The sequence below is a fragment of the Dama dama genome, chromosome 11, assembly GCF_033118175.1.
Source record: "Dama dama isolate Ldn47 chromosome 11, ASM3311817v1, whole genome shotgun sequence".
Taxonomy (NCBI): Eukaryota; Metazoa; Chordata; class Mammalia; order Artiodactyla; family Cervidae; genus Dama; species Dama dama.
Genome location: NC_083691.1, coordinates 46,530,125 through 46,549,545, shown reverse-complemented (window position 1 = coordinate 46,549,545; position 19,421 = coordinate 46,530,125). Strand labels below are relative to the sequence as shown.

Sequence of the window (19,421 nt, the reverse complement as noted above, 5' to 3'; positions counted from 1 at the left end):
CATGTTTGCTTCCTTTAGATGCCATCCTATGCCATTAAACTGATTTGTAGGGGTGAGCTATCTAACTTAGATCGTGTTCTTCATTTGGTCCTCTCTCTCCTTCTGGAAGTTTTATAATCCAAAAAGTAGAGTGATATATTTTCCTTCTTTTACAAGCTTTAGTTTTACTTTATAGTTTTTAAAAAACACTTGCTCAGTTGTCTTAGATTAAGCCTCCGTAACAAAATACCATACACTGGGTGGCTTAAACAACAGAAATTAATATTCTTACAGTTCTGGAGAATAGACATCCAAGATCAGGATACCAGCATGATTCAGTTCCATCAGGGGTCAATATCAGGTGAGGGCTCTCTTCTTGTGTTATAGATGGCAATCATAGTGGAAAGAGAGATCTTTTATTCTTCTTGTAAGGCTACTAATTATTGTATTTGGAGCCCATTTAACCTTAGTGACCTCTTTGAAAAGCTCTATTTCTGAATTCAGTCTCAGTGAGGGTTAAAACATAAACATACCAATTTGGGGTCAGCACAGTTCAGTCCATAGCAGTAATGTTCAATAATTATCCTTATTGGTATTCTAGACCATTAATTTTATTTCAAAATTATCTATTCTGCTATCATTCTCCTTTGGTTTTTCAAGTTATATATTGTGTTATATATGTGTGTACAGATGACATATATGGGAAATCTCATGGCAAGAGTACTGGAATGGGTTGCCATTTCCTTCTCCAACTGTACGCAGTACATATATGTATATTGTAGAAATGATATGTATGTGTATACACAGAGACATGACAGCAACTAAACAATTGTGCACAATATATCTACATGCATATATACATATAGACATGTGTGTATATTTCCCAGATAGTTCTTTTGTAATACACTTCTTGCATTCTCTTAAAAATTTGAAATATAGATATTTTTTTTCCTTTGGGGCTAAAATTCTCTCCTATTAAACCTCCTTCAGAGAAAATAACCTATGGAAATTTTGTCAGGTTGATCTCTATTTTTCAAATAAACGAATCCCTTAAATAAGGAGTTAATTCCTTTTGTCTACTTATACTATCCCATTCACATTAGAGCGGGGGGGCTTCCCAGGTGATTCAGTGGTAAAATATCCATCTGCCAGTGCAGGAGACGTAAGAGATGCCAGTTCAATCCCTGGGTCAGGAAGATCCCCATGAAGTAGGAAATGGCAACCCACTCCAGTATTCTTGCCTGGAGAATCCAATTGACAGAGGAGCCTTGCGGGCTACATTTCATGGGGTTGCAAAGAGTCAGACAGAACTGAGTGTGTGCATGCACACACACATACCTTCACAATAGACCATTGCTCAGCATGAGTGGATGTTTATTTTTAACTTCTGAGAGTAGTTAATAACAACTAAGAAGTTGTCATTCATGCAGGAGTACACAGAAACCTTTCTGTGGGCTGAAAGTAAATGGGCTTCAGAACTGTCTTCTCTTGAGAAATAAGGGGAGACTCCTGGTTCTTAGACTTGCCAAGAAAAAGTAGGTCTTTTTCAGATGCATGATAGATAAATAATTCTCCTTTTTATGTAGAGCCCTATCAGGTTTCCCTGGTAGCTCAGTTGGTAAAAAATTCACCTGCAATGCCGGAGACCCTGGTTCCATTCCTGGCTTGGGAAGATCCACTGGAGAAGGGATAGGCTACCCACTTCAGTATTCTTGGGCTTCCCTTGTGGGTCGGCTGGTAAAGAATGTGCCTGCAACTTGGGAGACCTGGGTTTGATCCCAGTGGAAGGAATACCTGTGCCAATATTCCAGTCTGGAGAATTCCATGGCCAACCCATGGGGTCACAAAGAGTCGGACATGACTGAGTGACTTTCACTTAAAGGGTAGCCAGGAAGGCAAGATCAGCAATAGTTCCCCATATGTTAGCACAACATCTAGATAGATGCAATTCACCCCGTAATGTTGAAGGGACATTTGGCCCTCCAACCTGGGCCAGTTGGTGCTCAGCAGATAACACTCTACCGGCTCACACACACAAGGACAACTTGGTGTCAAGAATTCATGTGTGTAGTAATCCATCAGACCCGATTCCGCTACATCTCTGATCCCTCCTACCAGCATCTTCTATCTGTATTAGTAAAGTCAGCTTAGCAGGATATAACAGAGTAGATACTATGTCCTCCTGGGCCTGTTTTTCTCTGCAGAAGTCAGAGCCCCTACCCTCTCTTTGACTTTACTTTCCTGATTCTGTTCTGAGGGTCAGAGTCTAACTCAATTTTTAAAAATATGTTTCACACATCTTGTGTTCTTGTTTCATTATCTTAAAAAGAGAGAGTTTAACAATTTAATGTATGTTAATTGAGTAGTTATTTGCTGTCTTGTTGGTGTTTATACAATTCTGTTCAAGGTATAATTGGATAAATAATGGAGTTGAAAGAGACTTCCTGACCTTCATGAGTCTATTATATACTTAGAAGTTCAGGCATGATTATATAAACAGAGATAATTAAAATAAGCCTGGGATAACCTCTTTCTGACTTTGATATAAAGTTCTGTGGAAATACAAAATAGCAGTGGTCAGAATGAATTTAGATTTCAACAGGAGATTTATTGGAAAAGATGCCTTGAAGCAGTTTGAAAGGAAGTCAGGGGTGTGAGTGGGTGGAAATTGCTATGTAGCTTATGTCAAGAATAGGCAAAAGTGAAAATAAATGAAAGGGCAAGGATGATTAGAACATTTTCAAGAGCCAAATTCACATATAGCTTGGTTTATACGATTGAAAAAATGTTCAATTTGTTTTAGCGTATATTTTTTTCGTTTAGTAAACACAATTTTCTTTTAACAAAATACATTTCAAACTTCATAACTGTTAAATGATTGACTTCGTGATAATCATCAGGTATCTCTAATATAATTAGTATCATGGGAAAATGGTATATCCTTGCATCTTTTTCTCTGATTTCACCAGTTGTCAGAAGAGATAAGGTATAAGAATAAGAATTTTTACCTCTTCTCTGGTCTGAATTCAGATAAAATCTGAAAGAGTCTTAGGGAGGAAGGATTCCTTAGCAATTTACCATAGAATCGTGACAGGAAATACTCTAAAACAAGAAGTCATGCAAAGGACATCTTTTGAAAGAACGGCAGCCAAGGATTTTAGTGGATGCTTGATGGCAATTACTACTGTTACTGTTCGGTGGATAATTTGTGTCTGACTTCTCAACCAGATGGACTGCAGTTCGCCAGGCTTCCCTGTCCTTCCCCATCTCCCAGAGCTTGCTGACACTTATGTCTAATGAGTCAGTGATGTCATCCATCCTCTGTTGTCCCTTCTCCACTTGCCTGCAATCTTTTCCAGCATCAGGGTCTTTTCCAATGAGTTGGCTCTTCACATCAGGTGGTCAAACTATTGGAGCTTCAGCTTCAGCATCAGTCCTTCCAATGAATATACAAGACTGATTTCCTTTACGATTGACTGGTTTGAATTCCTTGCAGTCAAGGGACTCTCAGGAATCTTCTCCAACACAGTTCAAAAGCATCAGTTCTTTGCAGCTCAGCCATCTGTGTGCTCCAACTCTCACATTCATAAATGACTACTGGAAAAATCATAGCTTTGACTGTATGGATCTTTGTTGGCAAAATAATGACCCTGCTTTTTAATATGCTTTTTAATATGTCAAGGTGTGTCATAACTTTTCTTCCAAGGAGCAAGTGTCTTTTAATTTCATGACTGCAGTCACCATCTGCAGTGATTTTGGAGCCCTCAAAATAAGTCTGTCACTGTTTCCATTGTTCCCCTATCTTCTTTCAATGAAGTGATGAGACCAGATGCCATTATCTATGTTTTTTTGAATGTTGAGTTTTAAGCCAGCTTTTTCACTCTCCTCTTTCACCTTCTTCAAGAGGGTCTTTAGTTCCTCTTCACTTTCTGCAATAACAGTGGTGTATTCTGCATATCTGAGGTTATTGATATTTCTCCCTTCACTCTTGATTCCACTTCGTGCTTCATCAAGCCTGGCATTTGTCATGATTTACTCTGCATATGAGTTAAATAAGCAGAGTGACAGTCTACAGCCTTGATATACTTCTTTCCCAATTTGGAACTAGTTTGTTGTTCCATGTCCAGCTCCAGCTGATGCTTCTTGACCTGCATACAATTGTTGCTGGAGGCAGGTAAGGTAGTCTGGTGCCCATCTCCAGAAGAATTTTCCATACTTTGTTGTGATCCACACTCAAAAGTGGTAGTGTAGTCAATGAGGCAGAAGTAGATGCTTTTTTCTGGAATTCTCTTGCTTTTTCTATGATCCAATGGATGTTGGCAATTTGATCTCTGGTTCCTCTGCCTTTTCTAAATGCAGCTTGAATATCTGGAAGTTCTCAGTTCATGTACTATTGAAGCCTAAGTTGGAGAATTTTGAGCACTATTATGCTAGTGCATGAAATGAGTGCAATCGTGAGTTAGTTTGAACATTGTTTGCAATTGCCCTTCTTTGGGATTGGGATGAAAACTGACCCTTTCCAGTCCTGTGGCTTCTGCTGAGTTTTCCAAATTTGCAGGCATATCAAGTACAGCACTTTCACAGCATCACATTTTAGGATATGAAATAGCTCAGCTGGAATTCCATCACCTCTACTAGCGTCGATCCCAGTAATGCTTCCTAAGGCCCTCTTGACTTCACACTCCAGGATGTCTAACTCTAGGTGGGTGATCACACCATCATGGTTATCTGGGTCATTAAAATCTCTTGTGTATAGTTCTTTTGTGTTTTCTTGTCAGTTCTTCTTAATATCTTCTGCTTCTGTTATGTCTGTACTGTTTCTGTCCTTTATTGTGCTCATCTTTGTGTGAAATATTCCCTTGGCATCTCTGATTTTCCTGAAGATTTCTCTAGCCATTCCCATTCTATAGTTTTCCTCTATTTCTTTGCATTAATCACTGAGGAAGGCTTTCTTATCTCTCCTTGCTATTCTCTGGAGCTCTGTATTCAGATGGGTATATCTTTCTTCTCCTTGGCCTTTTGTTTCTCTTTAATCAACTATTTGTAAGGCCTCCTCAGACAACCATTTTGCCTTTTTGTATTTTGTTTTCCTGTGGATGGTTTTGATTACCACCTCCTGTATAATGTTATGAACCTCTGCCCATAGTTCTTCAGGCACCTGTATATCAGATCTAATCCCTTGTATCTATTTGTCACTTCCACTGTATAATTGTAAGGTATTTGATTTAGGTCATATCTGAATTACCTAGTTTTTTTCCCCTACTTTAATCAGTTTAAGTCAGAATTATGCAATAAGGAGTTCATGATCTGAGTCAGTCAGTTCCCAGTCTTGTTTTTGCTGACTGTATAGAGTTTCTCCATCTTTGGCTACAAAGAATATAATCAATCTGGTTTCAGTATTGGCCATCTTCTGATGTCCATGTGTAGAGTCATCTTTTGTGTTGTTGGAAGAGGGTGTTTGCTATGACCGGGGCTTTCTCTTGGCCAATATCTGTTAGCCTTGGCTCTGCTTCATTTTGTACCTGGTACTCCAGGTATCTCTTGACTTCCTACTTTTCCATTCCAGTCCCCTATGATGAGAAAGACATCTTTTTTTGGTGTTAGTGCAAGAAGGTCATGTAGATCTTCATAGAACTGTTCAGCTTCAGCTTCTTTGGCATTAGTGGTTGGGGCATAGACTTAGATTACTATGATACTGAATGGTTTGCCTTGGAAACTAACCAAAATCACTCTTCATTATTAAGATTGCACCCAAGTACTGCATTTTGGATGCAACAACTCAAATACAGTGGTTCCTAAATTAAATTCACCCATTCCTGTCCATTGCCTAAAATGTCAATGTTCACTCTTGCCCTCTCCTATTTGACCACTTTCAATTTACCTTGATTCATGGACCTAACATTCCAGGTTCCTATACAATATTGTTCTCTACAGCAGTGGACTTTACTTTTGTCACCAGACACATCCACACCTAGGAGTTATTTCCACTTTGGCTCAGCCTCTTCATTCCTCCTGGAGCTATTTCTCTTCTCTCCAAAAACATATTGGGCACCTATTGACCTGGGTACTTCTTCTTCCAGTGTCATATCTTTTTGCCTTTTCATACTATTCATGGGATTCTCAAGGCAATAATGCTGAAGTGGTTTTCCATTTCCTTCTCCAGTGGACCATGTTTTTTCAGAACTCTCCACCATGACCCATCTGTCCTGGGTGGCCCTACAGGGAATGTGAGAGTTGGACTATAAAGAAAGCTGAGCACTGAAGAATTGATGTTTTTGAACTGTGGTGTTGGAGAAGACTCTTGAGAGCCCTATGGACTGCAAGAGATCCAACACGTCCATCCTAAAGGAAATCAGTCCTGAATGTTTATTGGAAGGACTGATGCTGAAGGTGGAACTCCCATACTATGGCCACCTGATGGGAAGAGCTGACCTATTTGAAAAGACCCTGAGGCTGGGAAAGATTGAAGGCGAGAGGAGAAGGGGATGACAGAGGATGAGATGGTTGGATGGCATCACCGGCTCAATGGACATGAGTTCTGCAGGGAGGCCTGGCATGCTGCAGTCCATGGGGTCGCAAAGAGTCAGACACGACTAAGTGACTGAACTGAACTGAACTGAATGAGGCATGGCTCATAGTTTCATTGAGTCAGACAGAGCTGTGATCTACATGAGAAGTTTGGCTAGTTTCTTGTGATTGTGGTTTTCATTCTGTCTTCCTTCTGATGGATGAGGATAAGAGGTTTGTGGAAGCTTCCTGATGGGAGGGATTTGCTGTGGCATAAACAAGGTCTTGCTCTGGTGAGCAGGGCCATGCTCACTAAATCTTTACTTCAATTATCTGCTGATGGGTGGGGCTGTGTTCCCTCCCTGTTGTTTGGCCTGAGGCCAATCTGTGGTAGGAGTAATCCCAGCACACAACTGCTCCCAGGGCTGTTGCATTCAATGCCCCTGACTATAGACCCATGCCTCCACTGGAGACTCCTGTACACTCTGGATAAGTCTGGCTCAGGCTCTTTTGGGGTCACTTCTCCTTTCTCCTGGGTCCTAGTGTGCACAAGGTTTTGTTTGTGCCCTCCAAGAGTCAGTTTCCCCAGTCCTGTGGAAGTCCTGTAATCAAGTCCTTTGGCCTTCAAATTCCCTGGGGGTTCTCAGTCCCTTTGCCAGGTCCTCAGGTTGGGAACCTGTTGTGGGAATCTGTTGTGGGCCTAGAACTTTTGCAAAATTGCAAGTACTTCTTTGTTGTAATTGTTCTCCCATTTGTGGGTCGTCTGCTCAGCCTATGGTCACCTTTATGGCATCGTCTTCCAAGAGGACTTATACCACACATTGTACCTCCCAGGTCTGCTGCATCCAGAGCCCCTGCCCCCATGGCAGGTGACTGATGACCCGTGCCTCTGCAGGAAACACTCAAACACTCAAAGGCAGGTCTGACTCTGTCTCTTGTGGGAGTCACTGCTCCTTTCCCTGGGTCCTGGTGCCCACAGATTTTTGGGGGGCCCTCTGTGCATCTTTGACAGGTATAAGGTTTTATTCTAAACAGGATTTCACCCATCCTACCATCTTGCTGGGGCTTCTCCTTTACCCTTGGATTCAGGGTATCGTTTTTTGGTGGGATCCAACATTCTCCTATTGATGGTTGTTCAGCAGTTAGTTGCAAATTTGTGTTCCCACCAGAGAAGATGAGTGCATATTCTACTACTCTGCCATCTTGGATACTATCTCCTAGTTTGTGTGTGTGTGTTCAGTCATGTCTGACTCTTTGTGACCCCTTGAACTTTAGTCCACTAGGCTCCTCTGTCCATGGAATTTTCCAGGCAAAAATACCGGAATGGGTCACCATTTTCTGCTCCAAGGGATCTTTCCAACTCAGGGACCAAACCTGTGACTCTTGCTTCCCCTGTGTTGGCAGGTAGATTCTTTTCCATTGTGCTACCTAGGAAGCGCCCCATCTTCTAGAGTTTCCTCAAATGTCCTTTAAGTCAGTGAGGCTACCTAGCCATCTCATCCTCTGCTGCCCCCTTGTCCTTTTGCTTTTAATCTTTCTCAACAACAGGGTGTTTTCCAATGATTTGGCTCTTCACATCAAGTGGCCAAAGTATTAGAGCTTCAGCCTCAGCAACAGTCCTTCCAATGAATGTTCATGGTTGATTTCCTTTAGGATCAATTGATGGAAATTAGTTTTGTCTAATACGTTTGGACTGTTGATGACTTTTTCCAGTAAATCATGACCAGGGAAAAACCCAATGATAAGTACAATGGATTTCCATGATCCTCATTGCTGCTGACTTGGAAACTCTGTGTGTTCTTAGCATTTCTTGTCCCTCAAAGTTGTGAAATTAAAAAAAAAAAGAAACTGAGTAAGCCATAGAAATGCAGTTTTAAAAACTGAGGTCTGAAGGTGGTTCTATTTAGGATATAGACTTCTTACTTGAGTCTCTCATCTACTTTTAATTAGCTATGAGCCACAGAGTGAGCCTGTGAAATGCACATAAAGAATTCTGAGTAAGAACATCCCAAACTTCAATCATATTATTTCAAAGAGTCCTATTATTTGTGTTTCATTCTAAACTGAAAACTTAAGAAAATACTTTAAAATACTTATTTCTCAGTTAAACAAACAACAGTATAGTAATTCTGGCACTCAAATGTTTGTAAGGCAAAAATTTTTTTTTTAATTAAAATATGCCAGAAATAAGTTACAGAAAGACAAATAATATATATTATTGCTTATATGTGGAATAAAAAAAACATATATAACAAAACAGAAACAGACTCATAGATTTACAGAATAAACTAGTAGTTACCATTGAGAACAGGGAAGGGGGAAGGGCAAAGTAGAGGTAGGGGAGTAAAAGGACAAACTACTACATAGGTATTATGCATAAAATAAATAATTTATACTATGTATGAAATAAATAATCTGCAAGATTTCCAGACGGTGCTAGTGGTAAAGAACATGTCTGTCAATGCCGAAGACATAAGAGACATGGGTTCAATTCCTGGGTTGGGAAGATCCCCTAGAGGAGGGCATGGCAACCCACTCCAGTATTCTTGTCTGGAGAATCCCATGGAAAGAGGATCCTGGTGGGCTACAGTTCATGGGGTTGCAGAGTCGGACACAACTGAAGTGACTTGGCACACAAATATGCACAAGAATACATTGTATAGCACAGGGAATGTAGCTTATATTTTACAGTAATTTTAAATAAATTATAATCTACAAAAATTGAACTACTACATTATATACCTGACCCACCTCTTGAGAACTTATATGCAGGTCAGGAAGCAACAGTTGGAACTGGACATGGACCAACAGACTGGTTCCAAATAGGAAAAGGAGTACGTCAAGGCTGTATATTGTCACCCTGCTTATTTAACTTATATGCAGAGTACATCATGAGAAATGCTGGGCTGGAAGAAACACAAGCTGGTATCAAGATTGCCGGGAGAAATATCAATAACCTCAGATATGCAGATGACACCACCCTTATGGCAAAAGTGAAGAGGAACCAAAAAGCCTCTTGATGAAAGTGAAAGAGGAGAGTGAAAAAGTTGGCTTAAAGCTCAACATTCAGAAAACTAAGATCATGGTATCTGGCCTTACCACTTCATGGCAAATAGATGGGGGAACAGTGGAAACAGTGTCAGACTTCATTTTTTGGGGCTCCAAAGTCACTGCAGATGGTGATTGCAGCCATGAAATTAAAAGACGCTTACTCCTTGGAAGGAAAGTTATGACCAACCTAGATAGCATATTAAAAAGCAGAGACATTACTTTGCCAACAAAGGTCCATCTAGTCAAGGCTATGGTTTTTCCAGTGGTCATGTATGGATGTGAGAGTTGGACAGTGAAGAAAGCTGAGTGCTGAAAAATTGATGCTTTTGAACTGTGGTGTTGGAGAAGACTTTTGAGAGTCCCTTGGACTGCAAGGAGCTCCAACCAGTCCATCCTAAAGGAGATCAGTCCTGGGTGTTCATTGGAAGGACTGATGCTGAAGCTGAAACTCCAGTACTTTAGCCATCTTATGTGAAGAGTTGACTCACAGGAAAAGACCCTGAGACTGGGAGGGATTGGGGGCAGGAGAAGAAGGGAATGACAGAGGATGAGATGGTTGGATGGCATCACCAACTCGATGGACATGAGTTTGAGTAAACTCTGGGAGTTGGTGATGGACAGGGAGGCCTGGCATGCTGCGATTCATGGGGTTGCAAAGAGTCGGACACGACTGAGCAACTGAACTGAACTGAACTGACACCTGAAATTAATATAATATTATAAATCAGATATAATTCAATTAAAAATGTAAAGTAAATGCAAAAGCATGTATTGCAAGATTAAGTTATCGCTATGTGATTTCTCAAAATAGTTAATTTCTTAACATGTTTTCAAATTCTTTGCCCACTGATTAAAAGACATCTGTTTATAGAGACATCTTAGAGAGCAAAAACATATTTAGCAGGCTATTTGCAAAAGGAAATTTAATATAAATACTTTTTTTAAGAAAAGTAAAATTTTATGAAATACCGAAGATTTAAAAATTAATTTGCATTGATTTTAGAAAATATTTTTGATTCTGCCTTTCAAGAAATATAAAACATTTCGTTTGGGAGGGAAGGACTTTTTTTTTTAACCACACATTTAAAATAATTTATTATCCAAAAGAAAGCACATCTGATGTTAGTTACTATCATGCTTTCCTGAAAGCTCTGAATTCTGTTTTAGTGTGTGATGCTCCACTTGTCCTTATAAAACATTACCATAGAGTAAAAATAATCAAAAATGCATTTTCATTGTGCTTGCATTGTGTTGACTACATGTAAAATAAATACTACAGGTTTCTCACTTTTAAATTTTCTTTTATTGTGACAAAATCACATAATATGAAACATACTATTTTAACATATTTAACTGTGCAGTTCAGTGCCACTAAGTACATTCATATTGTTGTGCGACTCTCACTATCATTCATATACTGAATTTTCCACCTTCCTAAACAGAAACTCTGTTCCCACTAAACACCAACTTGCCACTCCTTCTCCCCAACTCCTCCATTCTTAGGCCCCTGGCATCTACCAATGTATTTTCTGAGTCTATGAATCCAATGATTCTAGGTGACTCATACAAGTGAAATCAAACAGTATTTGTTGCACCTAATGGATATTGGAAAGCGATTTTAAGGTTAAGTTTAATTTAACATATGCCTTACAAACACATTTCATCCTTTAAAAAGAAAAAGCTATTTTTAATGTAAAAGTGTAGGGAAATCTACACACAAAATAAATGTCTGAGTGATAAAAGTTATGACTAAAGGGAAAAAGTAGATATTGTAGGTTTGCTATTTTTGTTCACTGATCTATCTGTAGCATCTACATTACCAGAGAAGGTACTCAAAAATTACTTGCTGAATGTATAAGGGGCTCCAGCTTCATCCATCTCATTAGGACTGGTTCAAATGAATTCTTTTTAATGGCTGAGTAATATTCCATGGTGTATATGTACCACAGCTTCCTTATCCATTCATCTGCTGATGGGCATCTAGGTTGCTTCCATGTCCTGGCTATTATAAACAGTGCTGCAATGAACATTGGGGTGCACATGTCTCTTTCAGATCTGGTTTCCTCAGTGTGTATGCCCAGAAGTGGGATTGCTGAACGCATGACTGAGAATACCATGATCATTTCTGTTTATTATTAAATTATTAAATAAAGAGGTCTAATAGTTTAAAAAACTTATATGTTAAGGCTTTTGATGTTTTTAAATAACTAGATCTAATGAAAAATGAAATATTATAGTATTTTAATATCTCATTATTTCAGAGTTTATTTAGTTATCTTTGTATCTCTCTCTCTCTCTTTTTTTTTTTAACTCAGTTCCTTTAGTTGTCATTCCAGAAAGGAGTTCTTTTTACTAAACCTGGGGAGTCTAGTTCTAAGTTATAGTTTTATTTGAAAGTGGTATGTTTTTACTAAGATTCCATTAATAAATTTCCATAGTAAGAAAAATCTTTTGATGGTAGTAATTTTTCATGTGTTCATTTTAACAGAAGTTCAGAAAAGTATGAATTTTTTATTTTTGAGAATCAAATTGTAGCCATTTCAATGTTTTTACAATGATAAGCCTTTGTAAAATGTGAGCTATATTTGTGAACAAAACAAAGGCATTCATTCAGTAGCAACCCATAAAAACAAATGTTTGTGTGCATACCCTGCATATATTTATTTCAGAAAAAAAAATCTAGATGGGCTGAATAAATCTGTAAGTGACTACAGGATAATATTAGTTACTAAAATCCAAAAAGTATGATAACATCAGATTTGCTCATTTGTAGGACCATCATAAGCTTACAGATTTTATGGAGGTGAATTATTTATCAGCTGTTAACTATTCATCATGAATTTTGCAGTCATGATTTGAAAGTTCTCAAGATTTAGAGGAGAAAATGAAGGAAATATTATCCTTTTGTAATAAAGCATATTGGAAAAATGGACTCAATGCACAAAGGGAAAAGCACAAACCATGTTTTATTTTAAAGAAAAAATAGATGTGATATGGACTATGGAGAGAAAATATTTGTATATTCTCATAATACACCTTGATTCTAAAGTATAAATTAAAAGAAATATTAGCCAATTATATATTTTTCCTATAGAGGATTTCAAGCTTCCCAGGTGTCTTTGTGGAAAAAATCTGCCTGCCAATGCAAAAGACTCAGAATACACAGGTTAGATCCCCGGATCAGGAAGATCCCCTGGAGGAGAAAATGGAAACCCATTCCAGTATTCTTGCCTGGAAAATCAAGGTGACTGAGATGCCTCACTGGCTACACCTCACAGGGTCACAAAAAGTCTGACATGACTGAGCATGCACACACACATAGAGGATTTCAATCATAATCTACTAGTCAAGAAAAAATCAATCATGTTTGGATGTTCTGGGTTAACTAGCATTTAGTCAATGACATTCATTTATACATATCACAAATACCCAGCGAGTACCTATGATGTACCAAGCACTGTGCTGAAGTCTGTGAGACAGACACTGTGTTTGATACAGAATCAGATTTCAGGCCAAGAAGGTACATACAAATAAATAGACAATCACAATACAAAATGTTGAAAGAAAAGCAAGGTACTGTGGAATTTCCTAAGAGAGATCTGTATTAATAAAAGGGATTCTATGGGAGAACCCTAAAGAAGTAGTACTTTTCAGTAGCAGTAATACTTATGATGACTCTCAATGTTGAAAAGAAATTTAAGAGGCAAATAAGTGGGGAGATAGAATGTTTCATGCAGAGTAATATGCACAAAAGTTGTTCTCATCAGGAGACAAGGGTATGTGGTATTTTGGAAGAAGTAAATATGAGTCAAAATGGTTGACACTTGGAATTTAAGAGGGTCATAAGGATATATCTCAAGTCATCAAAAAATCTTGATGACTGTAAAACTGAGAAAGAGTAAATTTAAGGAAGAATACATTAGTATTCTTGCACCTCATAAAAAGGAAAATAATTTTCAACAGGCATGTACATTAAAGAGGGTAATCTCTAATTCAGTAAAAGTGAGTAAATATTCACATGAAGAAATACATTTCTCTAAGCAAAGCCTATTAACTATAGCTAAAATATGGAAATCATTCCAATATAAGTATTGTGTAGAAGAGTATGATTGGGAAATATAATACTTTTTTAGAGAAAAAAAAGTATTTCCTCACAAAGATAACATGTATCAAACATTTGAGTAAAGTGGGCAAACTTATGTCTTTAGTGATTTTACAGTGACTCTTGATTTGCAGTATACTGGAATGCAAACAGGTCAGTACAATTTAGAACCATGATCAATATTCACTCCTTCCTAAATTGCTACCATTAAATCTTTCTAAACCTCATATAAAATGATTAGATTTCAATAGAACTTTAGAGATTATTTTATCTAACTCCTTATTGTATGTGAAAAAAGAAAAGCCATTGAGAATAGTCAAACTCCATCTTGTTTCCCTCAGCTTTTTTTTTTAAGTAAAACTGACAAATAAAATTGCTTATCTTAAAGCATATAATTTGGTATTTAATATATGTATACATTGTGGAAAGATTACAATTGTGTAATTAACATATCCATCATCTCACACAGTTATCTCTCGATTTGTTTTATGGTGATACAATTGATAGCTACCCTCTCAGCAATTTTCTCATCTTTGATTTTAGGTTTGATGTTTTGATGTTTGATTTTCTAACCAGGTAGCTCATGTATTAGAAATGAATTACTGGTACTGTGTATGTGTGAAGGGGAGAGGTGTATAAAGCATGTGCAGAGAGGGATAGTGTTTTGTTCACAAATTATCAATCAATGAGCATAAATTTCTGGGCTTGAATGCTAGACTGCTGACTTCACACTTGCTCCTCCCCTACTAATAGTCTGTCTTCCTGAGAAAGCATGATTGGATCAGAACAATCCCTAATTACTATGAGAAATTTTAGAAAAATATGCATCCTTTACTGATGCCAAATTATGCTTGGGAATCTGTCCTCATGGAGTCCATGGTCTTTAATTGGTTTTAGTCCTGATAGGGCTACCACTGGCCCAGAAATGGAGAAAATTAAAACACACTGAGATAAAGTGGACACGATTGAGCGACTGAACTGAACTGACTGACTGAGATAAAGTGAAGAATGATCAGGGCTCTTTGAGTTCAGTTCAGTTCAGTTCAATTCAGTCACTCAGTCGTGTTTTACTCTGTGTGATCCCATGAACCGCAGCACCCCAGGCCTCCCTGTCCATCACCAACTCCCAGAGTCCACCCAAACGCATGTCCATTGAGTCGGTGATGCCATCCAACCGTCTCATCCTCTGTAATCCCCTTCTCCTCCTGCCCTCAATCTTTTCCAGCATCAGAGTCTTTTCAAATGAGTCAGCTCTTCGCATCAGGTGGCCAAAGTATTGAAGTTTCAGCTTCAGCATCAGTCCTTGCAATGAACACCCAGGACTGATCTCCTTTAGGATGGACTGGTTGGATCTTCTTGCAGTCCAAGGGACTCTCAAGAGTCTTCTCCAACACCACAGTTCAAAAGCATCAATTCTTTGGCACTCAGCTTTTTTTATAGTCCAACTCTCATATCCATACATGACCACTGGAAAAACCATAGCCTTGACTAAACAGACCTTTGTTGGCAAAGTAATGTCTCTGCTTTTTAATATACTGTCTAGGTTGGTTGTAACTTTCCTTCCAAGGAGTAAATGTCTTTTAATTTCATGGCTGCAATCACCATCTGCAGTGATTTTGGAGCCCAAAAAAATAAAGTCAGCCACTATGTCCAGTGTTTCCCCTCTATTTGCCATGAAGTGATGGGACCAGATGCCATGATCTTAGTTTTCTGAATGTTGAGCTTCAAGCCAACTTTTTCACTCTCCTCTTTCACTTTCATCAAAAGGCTCTTTAGTTCTTCTTCACTTTCTGCCATAAGGGTGGTGCCATCTGCATATCTGAGGTTATTGATATTTCTCCCAGCAATCTTGATTCCAGCTTGTGCTTCCTCCAGCCCAGTGTTTCTCATGATGTACTCTGCATATAAGTTACAGAAAGAACACTGATCAGACAAAGATAGGAAAACAAGCAAGAGAAGGCTTCCTTGGGTAGGTCAATTGAAGATAGCATAGAGGCTGTCCATATAATACTCACCATCTCTTTTCATGGTATTTATCTGACTAAATTGTAATTATCTGTGCATTTGTCTGTTTGCCCTTAAAGGTGAAGTTTTGACCTTATCTTTGTTTTCATAGCTGTGCTATGGTACAGTGCCTCACACTTAGAAAACCTTTAATATCTGTTTGTTTGATGGAAGGATGATTGGAAAAGACTTAAAAAAATGAAAAGGAAGATGAGAAGAAAGGAAAGAAGGTGAAAGAAAGAAACAGACATAATCAGATGGAATTAGAAACTTTTAAAAATTTTATTTCAGATAGTAATCTAATCTTCTCCCAACATTTAAGAACCTTGTCACTCAGAAGTATTGCAAATATTTCCTCATTTTTCTTTTCTAATAAACTTATAATTGAACATTAAACATATATAATTAAACATTGCTTGGTAAACTTGCTTGGCAGAAAGACTCACTTGCTTTTGGTGAAAAAGTTAGGGTAAAGAACTCCCAGCCATCCACATAATTGGGGATGTTTCTGAGGGAACTAACAGCATAACTAGACAAGAGAGATTATTGATGTTTGCCTGGTGTTTAAAACATGGATCCACATAAATGCATGATTTCATTCCAGGAGGTAATAGTTGGCATTGTCTGTGGGTGGGGGTTTAGATGAGGGAGAACCCTACAGAAGGATTTTCCTTCTCTACATCAATTCTCGCACATTGGAAACAGTTTCCTGAACTTCCTGTGACAAATCATGCCTCTAGCTCTCATCTGTGAATAGAATTTTCTCCAACAGGTGTATTGGCTTAAACCAATTGGAGTATCCTTCATACTCTACAATAATTGGGTTCAGTAACACAGAACAGAGTTGATCAAAGAATACATTTGCTGGGATTTCTGAAAAGGAAAACTTTTCACTGTTTTTGGAATGAGTAGTTCCAGTTTAGGAGACTGGAACTGCTCAAGTCAATTGGTTATCCTGAAGGAAATCAACTTGATGATGAAACAGAGGAAAGGGCCTTTTAAGATAGGGATGTCCATTACCTGGTTTAAGCTACTGCAGTTGTAAAGTCAGAATTAACCATATTCTTTTCAGATCTATTTAACCAAGCAATTTCACTTTAGTTTATTATAGTTTGGGTCAAGATTTCCTCTAATTACAAGCAAGATAATCATTAATTATGCAAATAGTGAACTAAGAAGTATAAAGCCAGTATTTGAGTCAATAATCTTGCCACAAAGCAACTACACTTTGTTGGTTAGTCACCTTTGCAGTTGAGAAACTGACTACCCAAAAAAAGAAAAGGACAAATCTCCCCTGTTTGGTTAAAAAATATAGTTGTGTCTCAATAGACACAATGTATGTTAAAATACTTATTAAATAGTACCTTAATAAACAAATGTAAGGGAATATCTTTCATAGCTTGAAAATGAGCATTACTTATTTTATTCTTACTGACAATGAAATTGAGGTAGAGAAATTAGATGGCAAAAAGTTAAATCAAGATATTTTAACTTTTTATATAAGTATATCTCTGCCATACCATGCTGCTGATAAAATGTAGAACAATTTGCAAAATTGTATCTAATTAATGATGGCAGTTTCTGATTAATTATTACCCATGTATCCCTTGATAGTCCTGCTGCCACAGATACCCTTATGGGCTTTCATTGCACAGACATGACCTTGAGTTTCAACATTGTCATGTCTTCAGTTACAGACAGACATGATTTGAAGCAGCCAAATTTTCTTTTTACAACCAGTAATTCACATTTAGTCTGTTCAAAATACTCTTGGGGTTAGCACATCCAGAAGGCATTATCCCAAAATTAAACACTCATAGCTGCTTGCAAAATACTTGCAAATACAGAGCATTTGCAGGGTGGCTAAACAGATACAACTGTAGTATACTGCAGAGATTTGGGAGAAACTTAGGAGTGAACATATTAAGGGTGATACTTTTCTTCCACTGTCTCCTAGTCTTTGTTCAGAGATAAATTAATTTCTTCCAAATGACATCCTGCTAGAATCTTGGCTATACCGCAAACTAAAATGTTGCCATCAGATACTCTAGATGTCTGTGATCCTTGTCTACTCCATAGATCCACCTGTTATTATTCACACTGAGGAGATATTTGCATGGGGAGTACTTAGAGGTCTCTATGAATAATGCCAAAGTGAAACAGAACTGTAGTCAGTAAAATTTAGGAACAAGTGATTAGTCCTTGCAGAATCTACTCTAAGGCCCACAGTTATGCCTGTGGGAAGACTAAGACTGGGACAGATGCCTGGGCTGATGTCACAGAAGTTCACTCTTAAAGTGAGGCAAGCAAGGGTACAGTATGAACTCAGAACCTAAAATCTACATCCCATTATCAGTAGGTCATGTGTTCCTCAAGGAAAAGGATGGGGTTTTATACATTCCTGTTTTTCAGAGCCCAGCATACTGCTTTCCACCATAGGGAGCCTTCTCTAAGTTGGCTAAGTAAATACACTGGTGTGGGGTGTAAGTGCTACAGTAGAATCTCAAGATATGATAGGAACCAACAGGAAACAGAAGTGAAGACGGCATATCCTGGCTGCCTCTTAGCATCGTGAGAGAGTCATGTGACACAAGCAGCTGTATCAGGTTTAGAAAGAGTCAGTGGTTGGGTTGTTGCAGCCACGGTTACCCAGCCAGGGACCCAAGCCAAACAGTCATCTTCAGAATGTCGGGCAAAGACCGGACTGAAATCTTTCCCTCTCGAGTGGCACAGGCCATCATGAACGCTCCATTAAAAGGAGCACAGATAGGTGGAAACCATGAAGAAAGAAACCTGATGCCTTAACTCTTTCAACTGATCCTTAAGAAGATAATAATAGAGACTAAAATGTAGATGGGTGAAGTGATGAGAGAAGCTGCCTTTTCATTTTCTGAGGCCAAGTTCACAGCGAGGGATTTAAGCTCCCCAGCTATCCAAAATGTAAATGGACCCCAAATGAAGATTAGAGCAAAGAAAGATAATGTAACAGGTGTTCCTTTGCCAGTGTTTGAACTTACCATGAAGGAACTGACAGTTATGAACTGACTGGCTTAGGCCAAGGTGGGGAACAGTTTGACTAAACTGAAGAGGAATTATGCCAAAGCAGTGGAACTGGATTTGCTGCAGACTTCCTTTGTTACTTTGGATAAAGCTATTAAGATAATCAACAGGCAGGCAAATGCCATTGAACATGTCATCATTCCCTGGATTGAACCTACCCTTTCCTATATCATCAAAGAGCTGGATGAGAGAGAGCGAGAAGAGTTCTATAGGTTAAAGAAAATACAAGAGAATAAAAAGATTCAAGGAAAAATCTGATAAGGACTTGGAGAAAGGGAGGGCAGCTGGAGAAGTGACAGAGCCTGCTAATCTCCTGGTTCAAGAGAAAGATGAAGATCTTCTGTGTGAATAATCTCTCCTGTTCTGATTCTTTCAGAAGCCTAACATGGCACCATTTTAATTCATGGTGTGTAGGTTTGGTATGTGTGGCTATTTATTTTTTGGCTTAAGAATTTCACCAGTTGTTAAATTTCCCTGAATGTCTGTCTATGGTATCTGCCTTTGCAAAGTCATAATTAAACAACTAATAATCACCAATGAAATCTGTAAAACCTGCCCAGGAACGTGTAGAATTCATTCTGCACAAGTGTCACCCTACTTCACTTACATGTCTGTTACAAGTGATCCCCTTACCAAACATATTAAGAAATCCCTTTTAGGAAGCAGCAGTGGTCTCAGGCCAACATACGTAGATCAGCTGTTGCTGGAGCAACCTTTG

At 38.4% G+C, this 19,421-nt stretch overlaps 1 pseudogene; it reads left to right on the top strand.

Annotated features, from left to right (window-relative positions):
- Positions 1–18,328: 18,328 nt before the first annotated feature.
- On the top strand, positions 18,329–19,055 carry LOC133065517 (V-type proton ATPase subunit D-like; annotated as a pseudogene).
- Positions 19,056–19,421: the final 366 nt, after the last annotated feature.